Below are 10,389 nucleotides of genomic sequence, written 5' to 3' on the forward strand. Positions count from 1 at the left end.
TTTTTTTCTTAGCAGACCAGGAGTCAGAACTCAAACAAAGAGCTCTGAAATGATTTTTTTTTTCTAGTAAGTCTCTGTTGCAGAGACATTAACCTCTAAATCTCCAAGGACTCCTCTAGCACATGTACTAATTTGATATCTCTCTATTCTCACACAATATATGCAATCAATGTGATAAATGTGTTTCTAATACAGCAATAACAGTTCAGTAAGGTATTGACTCAAGTGATTTGGGGCTACCTATACATAGTGTATTTACATATAAATTTGGAAGAAGACAAGAGGGTAATGACGTAACTGCAGAAATATCACAGACTTCCAACAGCAAAACCAGAAATCTTCTTTATAATGGCTGTGCAATTGTACAAAAAGAAATTAATACATTTCCAAATTATTTCTGTTAAAGGATTAGCTACCTCTCCAAACACTATTTTCTGAAAGAATTATTTCCCCTAATTATCCTTTTATTGACAATTATAGTCCTGTAGGTAACTGGCCTGTGTGCCTCTGTTACAAATAGAAGTTTTGTCTACGCTGCATTTATAAAATAGTTTCAAGACTATTGAACATACTAAAGATACTTGTCTGCTGTGTATAAGCTGAGCTTTCAAGAGAAGGCTCTGGCACAATCAGTACACATCCTTCAAAACACACTGGTCACTTGTCTGCCTGAACATGTTCAATATACAAACTTCCCATCAGTCACTGACACCATGGGCTGGCTGCAAGTAACCCACAGCAATCTTCAGTCTGTGTGGCTAGAAGACTGTCAGGATGTAGAGCAAATTTAATTTGCAACTGATCTAGAGACTGCTCCTTCAGACACAGGCACAAAGACCACTGCTAGAGTTTCCAAAATTCACATTGTTCTGTTGCTATAACATAGAAGTGCACATAAGACCACTGCTAGAGTTTCCAAAATTCATTGTTCTGTTGCTATAACATAGAAGTGCACATCTTCAGCATTAAATGATGTCATTCCTGAATATTTAACTTCGCTTCTCTCGCTCCGAACCTATGTGAATTAAATTAAATATATTTCACAGGTTTGACTGTAGTGAATAACATCATTTGAACAGTGAGGCTTCAGTATATTTCAGGATGCACATGTCTGGATTTCTTTTCCAACTCTGTACTAGTCAAATTCTTGTGTAGGATTAACACAGAAAAGAGAAGTTAGGCAGGTGCATGTTCTTTTGTGTACTGAGGCCAGTAACCCAAGAAATATTGTATTACCATTGCTAGTAACAGCTCACAAATTTTGTAGTGACTCTGCAAAGCCCCAGGACAAGGACTTGTGAGGTTTTTTATCTGAACTTACTGTGGCCTCCCTGGACTTTTGTTTCAGTTTGTATAGCTGCAATGGTAACTGTCTTATAACCTTATCTGGTTTAGTATTAGCTTCATATTCTACTGTTGTGTGGTGTAAAGCCTATCGTCACAGTAATTCTGATACATATCTAAATACTAGATAGCAATACAAGTAGATATCCTGAGTAGAGTGAAGTATGTGTTGCAACTGAATATATATGTGTGTGTCTGTGTATGCGTATCGGTTTTGAAATAGATATCTCTGTGATGAGTGTTTAGAGGACTAAATTTAGTCCAGTTTTAAAAAACTTGAAAAGCAAAACAACTATGAATACATTCACATTTTTTGCTAATGGTAATTCTTAATCATTATCACTATTTATCAGTGTTTATAAAAACCTGATTGTTCTTACACTTGTAGTCTAAATTAACTGTGAGTATATGTTGCAGCAGAGGTGATGCTAAATAATGCCAAAAAGTGAGCAGTGAAGCAGTTGACCTCTTTATTCCCCAGTTTTCCTTACTTATACCTGGTGTTCTTGTGCTCCTCACTCACCCTCCCCTCATCACCTGTTCCTGATGCTGATTTATCTTCTTTTCAGTCTTGCCAGTCATCTTTCTGGTCTGCATAGCAAGATGTCCTGCCTTTTAGCAGTCCCTTGTGCTTATTTTGTTCTTTTTACTTTATCTTGGAAATTGTTACATGGGTCACTGTTCATGTGTTTATGTGTGTTTTGGATTAAAAATAATTATTTTGTTAGACTATGTAGATTGCAATTAAACAGTACATTTGTGAATTTGCTTATAGAGTATCTTTCTTTGCCCCACATAAAATGCACTATCTGTGGTGCAAAAAACCATGTGTAATTTCAATGCAATAAATTAGTGGAGAATTTAGGAAAAGTAGGTTATGAAAATTTGGATTCAACACCAATGGCATAGTACCTTTAGGAACTCTCTTTGATATCTGTTTGCATTATTTTTATCAACACTATTGTTAACTGTTAATAAAAATCTTAGCCAGAAAAAATATTAAATAAAGCAAACAAAACATCAGTATCTCTAGGCAGACAGTACAGTTCCTGTATATACTCAATATTACACATCAGTTTAATATTGTGGGTTACATTACATGATAGCCATACAACCTATTAGAAATGCAAAAGTTTGAGAATTTCCCAGTGAATCATTTTTACAGAATGGTTTTCTTAAACTGATTTGTGATTTTTCCATACAGAAAAATTGAACACTCAGTTTCCTTAGGCTTTTTCTTTGTATTCTTGTCATATAGAGTAGGTGTTGTTTATAAAGATTCCAAGTAGTCCTTCATGCTCTAGAAAAGTACGTAGATACATATTTAAAAGTCAGGAGGATTCATACATAAAAAAAATATTGTAGCACAACTGGTTGACAATTTAATACTTTTTCTGAAACTTGTAACCAAATGTACTACTGAATGTAGTGATCAAAGTGATATTACTTTGTCGTTTCCATAGCTCTTAACTTTTCTATAGGTTTAGTCTGTGGTGGTATTTTGTGACAATCCAGAAGAATAAACTTGAAAAACAAACTGGCAAAAAATATTTAGAGTGATTCAGTCACTCAAAGTTCTGAGTTGCAATGGTTTGTAAGCCACCTTCCTGCTATGACATTGTGTCTAGAGCAGTAATTGCTGTAAAGATCCCAGACCTCTTTTATGAAATTATAGAATCATAGAATGTTTGGGTTGGAAGGGACCCCTAGAGGTCATCTAGTCCAACCCCCCTGCAGTCAGCAGGGACACTGACAACTAGATCAGGTTGCTCAGAGCTCCATCCAACCTGGTCTTGAATGCTTCCAGGGATGGGGCCTCCACTACCTCTCTGGACAACCCATTCTTGTGCTTCACTACTATCATTGTAAAGAATTCCTTCCTTATATCTAGTCTAAACCTACCCTGGTTCACTTTAAAACCATTACCTCTTGTCCTGAAACAGCTGGCCCTACTGAAAAGATTTTCCCCATCTTTCCTATAGGCCCCCTTTAGGTACTGAAAGGCCATAATCAGGTCTCCCCACAGCTTTCTTTTCTCCAGGCTGAACAAGTCCAACTCTCTCAGCCTGTCCTCATAGGAGAGGTGCTCCAGCCCTTGGATCATTTTTGTAGCCCTCCTCTGGACCAGCTCCAACTGTTCCATGTCTTTCTTGTGCTGAGGGCTGCAGAGCTGGACGCAGTACTCCAGGTGAGGTCTCCCCAGAGCAGAGTAGATTCTGCCCAATCACCTCCCTTGACTGGATCCCCATTCTTCTTTGTTTTCAATATCTTGTGACAAAATATTAAATAAAATGCAGTGTAGTAGAACCAGTTGAATTAGTCTGATGTTAGCAGGTGAAATCCACTGGATTTGTATTAATGCATAGCAGGTAGGGGTTTTCCCCCTATGATATCTTTTCTGTATTGTCTGAGTTCTATCTTATACCAATGTGTTCCTCTTGGAGAGCTGCAGTATCCATGCACAGGAGAGTATATTTACACATCTCTGTTCCCATATTTCACTGCAAAACATATTTCAGACTCTCTCCAAAATTGTCATCTTGTGTATTTAGGGAGAGAGGGGTTTACCACATATTAAAGTCTTCATAGTATTGTATATTCATTGAGAAATTCAGGGATCTTAGTCTGTCCTCCTGTTGAAAAAAGGATCAGTTTTAAAATTAGGTGAGGTAACTCAGATTTTTTCAAGTTGGGTCTTGAAAACCTCCAAGGATGGAGACTGCACAATACCTCTCATCAACCTGCTCCACTGCTTGATGCATCTCATATTTCCATTGAACTATTTACATTTTTTTTCTTCTTTGAGTTTTATGTGACAAAGAAAAAAAAAAAAGAAAAAATCAATAGCATTTTAATGCTGCTACTGCAGGAATGTACTCATGTTCTGAATTATGCTCTCTATGCAGTTCTACATTGAGTAGGTCCAAAGAAAAGAATAATTCATTTGAAAGAGGTTAAGCTGTCCTTGCAAATATTCACGAATAGCATAGCTTTTAGTTTTTACATAAACGGCTGTGAATAATTTGTGTTCTCTAAGTTGAGTACCTATCTTATGTAGAGACTATAATTCTTTATCTTCTCTGGTGTATAACAAAACAGAAATAATACTGTATCTTTCTTGGATAAGTTTACAGTATATTTCATTTTCTGCCTTACACATACTGTATTCTCATTTGTGGAAAAAACCATTTCAGAAGTTGTTTTTACTGTTACTTTACTGTTAGTGGAACTAATTGCCTACTTACCAAGATAAAAATTATCAAACTGCCTATGAACTCTTTAATTAAATGAGCAGTAAACAGCTGTTGAATCTCTGTTGTACATTACTATTATGAGGAAGTAAGATGAAGATGCCACATGATTTTATCCATTCAAAATATGCTCATAAACCCCCTTTGGTTTGTGTTAAGTAAAACAGTAATTTTAAAATATTCTATTATGAATAGCAGCTGTGCTTTGCTCTGTTGCATTTACCATTAAAGGTAAAACACCCAGCTGCAAAGCTCCATTAATGAACATTTTCATTCTGTAGTTTTGACATTTAGGTCTACAGCAGTAGAGAAGCTTTTACAAGCTTGCTTGAAGTGCTTCCATAAATGCATAGCTTCAGTGTCATATGTGTACTTCTAGTTGTCTTATTACCATACACATTTGTTCCTTTTAATTTAAAAAGCATCCTCTACATTACTGAATTTGAAGATCTTTGCTCAATGTTCCTAAAGTGACTCTGTGACACAAGTGACAGTTAATGAATTCATGTGAACAATATCCCTACAGATACAAGAGCATCCTTTATGAATAACATAGCTCTGAGTACAGATATGAAAAACAGCTAAGTGAACACATTGAAGATCTATATTGGAATTTCAGATTTCAGCAGCACTGTTAGTTGCATTCAGTTGTAAAGTTAAGGCCTCCTTTTCACCAAAATCTTTGCTGTGTTGATATCTTAATTGCCAAATCACAGCACTGTTTGTGTTTCAAAGAACCTCTTGAGATCATCTACTCCAGTCCTCCAAATGACATTGTCTCTTGGCATGTTTGTATATTTAGTCCTGTGAAATGAGTTTGGGACAATATGTATATGTCCTGGTTTCAGCTGGGACAGAGTTAACTTTCTTCCTAGTAGCTGGTATAGTGCTGTGTTTTGGATTTAGTACTAGAAGAATGTTGATAACACCCTGATGTTTTGGTTGCTGCTGGGTAATGCTTAGACTGGCCAAAGACTTCTCAGCTCTCAGCTCTGCCAGGTGCACAAGAAGCTGGGAGGGGACACAGCCGGGACAGTTGACCCAAACTGACCAAAGAGCTATTCCATACCATATGACATCCTGCTCAGCATATAAGCTGGGGGAAGAAGAAGGGGGGGAGGGGGCATTCAGAGTGATGGCATCTGTCTTTCCAAGTAACCATTACGTGTGATGGAGCCCTGCTTTCCCGGGCATGGCTGAACACCTACCTGCCCATGGGAAGTGGTGATTGAATTCCTTGCTTTGCTTTGTTTGCATGCGTGGCTTTTGCTTTACCTATTAAACTGCCTTTATCTCAACCCACGAGTTTTCTCACTATTACTCTTCTGATTCTCTCCCCCATCCCATTGGGGGGGGAGTGAATGAGCAGCTGCGTGGTGCTTAATTGCCAGCCGGGGTTAAACCACGACAGTATACTATTCTCTGTTAGATAATTATTTGCCTTGGTTAAGGCATACTAGGAGAGATGAGGCCACCTCAAGCAGCTCCAGTCAAAGACTCCTTTTTGCCCATGTGTTCAAGTCCAGACCGGTCCCCCAGGGACTCAAGCTGCCTGCCCAGGCTGAAGGATGCAGCTACTGCACTCCCATTTACAGGTACAAGCAGTGAAGCTGAACACATGTCCCAGACAGTCACACACACACACAGAGGACACTGCCAAGGCTGGTCACAGCCTGCCAGACAAGGCGCTACCTTCAACAGCATCTACACATGGCACTCACATCAGATGCAAGCCCAGACAGCCACAACCCCTCCTCTTCTTGGGCTGTCAGAGGCAGAAGGTCTCTAGTGTAGCAGACACTCAACACTGTCCAGGTTCACAAGCACACACACATTCATAGATCCCCCAAGCACCAGCCCCTCTGCTTGCCTGGCACCCCTGCCCAGATCCCAGAACCTCTTACATGCCCCAAGAGTCTCTGACTCGCTGGCTGGTCCAGCATGGTGCTCACTGCAAACACACAGCACTCACATACTTGTTCCACACACACCCTAAACTCATGGGTCCCCCCAAAGGAAGCAGGGACCCTCTGCCTGCCTGATACCCCAGCCCATGCTCAGCTCCCCCTACTCTGCCATTGAGTTCAGCTCAAAGTTTGCTAGGGAATACACACTCACACCCCCTACACACATGATTTGAGGAAGGTACAAACACTCGCCCCCAGCAGCTGGCACCAGGCACATGGACTGTGACCTGAGGTTCCACTACAGCCACTAAGCTCCTCACTCCCCCCATTCCCTTCCCACCAGTAGCTGGTTTTAGGACACACACCATTCCTGCCCCAGTGACTGGAGATTAATAGCCCTGATTCATTCCAGTAGATGATGCTGAGACCCCACAGGCTCCATTAGCTGACACCGTGGGTCAGGGGCACCCATGCCCCTGTTCTGACTCCAATAGCCTGCACCCAGTACTCTCATGCCAGTCCCCCTAGTAGTTTGCACTGAATCTTTGCAACACACATAAACGTAGGGTAGAGAATGAGATCACACAGGTAGTTAAGAAAAGGTTTAATAAAGCAGGACAAACCATGGCAATCAGGCACAGAGCTCAGCCAGAACAGCCTACTGACTGGCCTTGTTCTACACACAACCAGCTGTTTTTAATATCTTTTGCTGTCTATACCCCCTCTTTCTCCTCCTTGCTTTGCCCCTGCATGGGTTTGTATAATCCTATAGATTCCCTCACCCCACCTCAGTCTGGTGTCAGGGATTCCCCTGGTTTATAATTTACCACTTGCAAAGTGCAGGTTCATCTTCATGCAAGTGAGACCTGTAGTTTCTTGATAACCTATCAACTAGTGCGACTGGCAAAGCTGTCATTGTCTCCATATTTTTTTTGTCAGGTCTATATCTCTATATGTTTGGAGCCTTTTTTTTATTCTCCCAGTTATAAGTTTTCTGATCAGATAACTTTGGTGAAATAAAAAATCACACACTCCCATATACTCATCAGGTTTGGTTTTCATCACTGCCTCACACTGAGCAGGCGATGACCTCACCAACAGGACACGGTACCAGCGGTAAACAAACAGAACAGAAGTGACAGGAATAGGTTCCATCAACAGTTCAAGAACTATTAGGCAAGATAGGGTACCAGGCCAAGTCCAACCAGAAATCCAAATCATCAAGCAAGTTCATGGTGAAAAGACAGATCCAAGGTCATTCCAGGAAGTCTATCCACAGGTCAGGGTTAAGATCAAGCCCAGCGATCACCAGGCAGATAATTGCTACAGTTAAAAGGCAGTCTATAGCTTTAGGTCTTGTTCAACAGATTGTATGAACACGGCATGCTAGAGATCAATAGTCCTCAAAAATATTTCAAACAAGGAAGTAAAGCCCAGGACTGACCTTAAATATAGCTCCTGTGTTCATGGGTAGGGTGTGTGGTTGGGAAGCCCAAGGTGAGGCTGATCAGAGTCATTAAGTCTTATTAGGGCACTCAGAGCCCTGGAAGATGGGATACTATGGGACAGCACGTCAAACATATTGTTAAACATTGCCAAACATTGATCAACATCATCCTCTGTTTTGTTATTATCCACATAGCTAGTCAACACACCATAGAATACAATCAGATTGTTCAGACGTGATTTGTCCTTGGTAAATTCATGCTGGCTGCTAAAAATCAGATTCCTGATGTTTATGTATTTGGAAATGGCTTCAAAGAGGACTTTTCTCTATAGTTTCCCCAGTGGCTGAAGTCAGGCTGACTGGCCTATGCTTGCCTGAATCCTTCTTTGTCTCTTCTTGAAGTCAGATTTGACATTTTCTTTTTTTCCCCTAATTACCATGACTTTTCACAGGTGATAGAAAGCAACCTCCTAGTGACATAAGCCAGGTATTTTAGCACCTCCAAATGCATCACATCTGGTCTCAGGAACTTATGTATGTTCAGTTAGTTTAGATGATCATAATGTACCATGGGAAGTGCTTCACTTCTTCAGACTGAGCTATTGGATATATATGAACTGGATATGTGTACCACATCTAAAGCTTCCCAAAACTGCAGAATTGTATTGGAGACATTACACTGCCTGAAATTATCTAAGGAAATGGAGATGACTATGCAGAACTATTGAGTTGACATGGTTTAAATCTTTAATTTGTGATTAAATTAATCAAGTCTTAGGTATGTGTATTTATTTCTCATTGATTGTAAAGGAAACCTAAGGTATGTAAGCTAATCTGTTTCAGATGAATACCCTGGCTGCCTTATGGAGTATCAAAGTGTGATGAGAATTTTCCTATTCTTTACTTAGGTGTCTGAAGTATGGATTAAATGATATATGGCTACCTAAGGTTTTTATAACTAGTTCCTTGTTATAAGATAGTCATTATAATGAAAACAATCTTTTGTGGCTTTCTAATAATGTTCATTTTATGGGCTACTAATGAAAAGCGATAGTCTATTTGGTAGAAGTACTGAGTCAATGGACTTAGAATGTATAGAATGCTGCACGCTAAATAGTCTGAAAAATCATGCCATAGGTTTGTTGAATTGGGCAGTTAAAGATAATGCTGTTGGGTCTAGCTTCACTCTTCGTAAAATCAGGGTAATAATATCTATTTCACAGTGAGGTAGCCACTGTATATGCTGCCTAATTAATAAAGTATTCCCATATTGTCGTAATAAAAGGTAAAGAGAACCATGTAAAATAATAATTTTGAATTTAGAACAGCTCTAGATTAGCACAAAGTAAATAAACCCTACAGCCATACATTGAATATTGGGGAAACAAAAGAATTAAGGAGCTCCTTACTAAGGGAACATGGTCCATGTCAGGGGCATAATGGAAAAAGTTCATGAAAGTAAAGATCGTACCAGAACTTATACAAATAGAATGATCAAGTTAAGGTTTCTGAAGCAAATTTCTGTCCCTGATCTTTTCATTGCCTGAATTTGAAATCTTACTAGTGACTCTTAAAATGAGTATAGCCACCACCAGTAGACAGTTTTATGGTTTCGTTTTGTTCTAGTGTTGTCACTGATGCCACAACAAATAGGATTAAATAATTTATTAGGAGCTTTGCTTCTGGAGAAGATTTTACATACTCTTATTTCCACCTATCTATTTCCCCTTCACTTCATTGCATGCCCTTCTACTAAATACATATGCAAGCTGTTTTCTTCATGTTTTCTAAGCAAAGCAATTGACTCTGCATTGATTAGAAATTTGCCTAATGTTTGTTGAAGTTCTGCTGGGAATTAAGCCTGTATAAAGATGAGATCTCAAGGAAATTGCATTTAATTTGAAGGAGAAAACTCTGCTAATAATATTTAGTATGAGTACTTGTTGTCAAGTTGATGATAAAAAGATAGATAAAATTCTTGAAGTTAAAATTGTTCAACTACCATCATTCCTGATTAGAAACATGCACAGATTTTCTTATTTGTTTTAAGTATCTTTAGAGTGTACTTGGTTTTGCATGTCATTCAGTTACATCAATATTGAATTTGTCTTGTTTTTTTTCCTAAAGTCTTCTACTTTATAAAACATTTTCCTGAGAAGGAAGACTGGATTTCTGAAACTGATTTCCTAGTTTTTAAGTCCTTACAGTTGCACAGAATTTTCCTGTTGCATTACATTATACATAGATTTATGTGTATGGTTGCAGGGTGCCGAAGACCCATTTGTACAGTGATAAGACTGTAGATTTTGCTTTAATATTTTGTCAAGGTACAGTACACAAAATTTTAGTCCATTTTAAAATGCAAATTCAATTAACTTTTCACTCAGTTGAATAATTTCTGTCTTTTCAAAACAGAAGTGAATGCTTCATACATACATAT

The sequence above is a fragment of the Egretta garzetta genome, unplaced genomic scaffold (genome assembly GCF_000687185.1).
Source record: "Egretta garzetta isolate BGI_Z169 unplaced genomic scaffold, ASM68718v1 scaffold150, whole genome shotgun sequence".
In the NCBI taxonomy this organism is placed as follows: domain Eukaryota; kingdom Metazoa; phylum Chordata; class Aves; order Pelecaniformes; family Ardeidae; genus Egretta; species Egretta garzetta.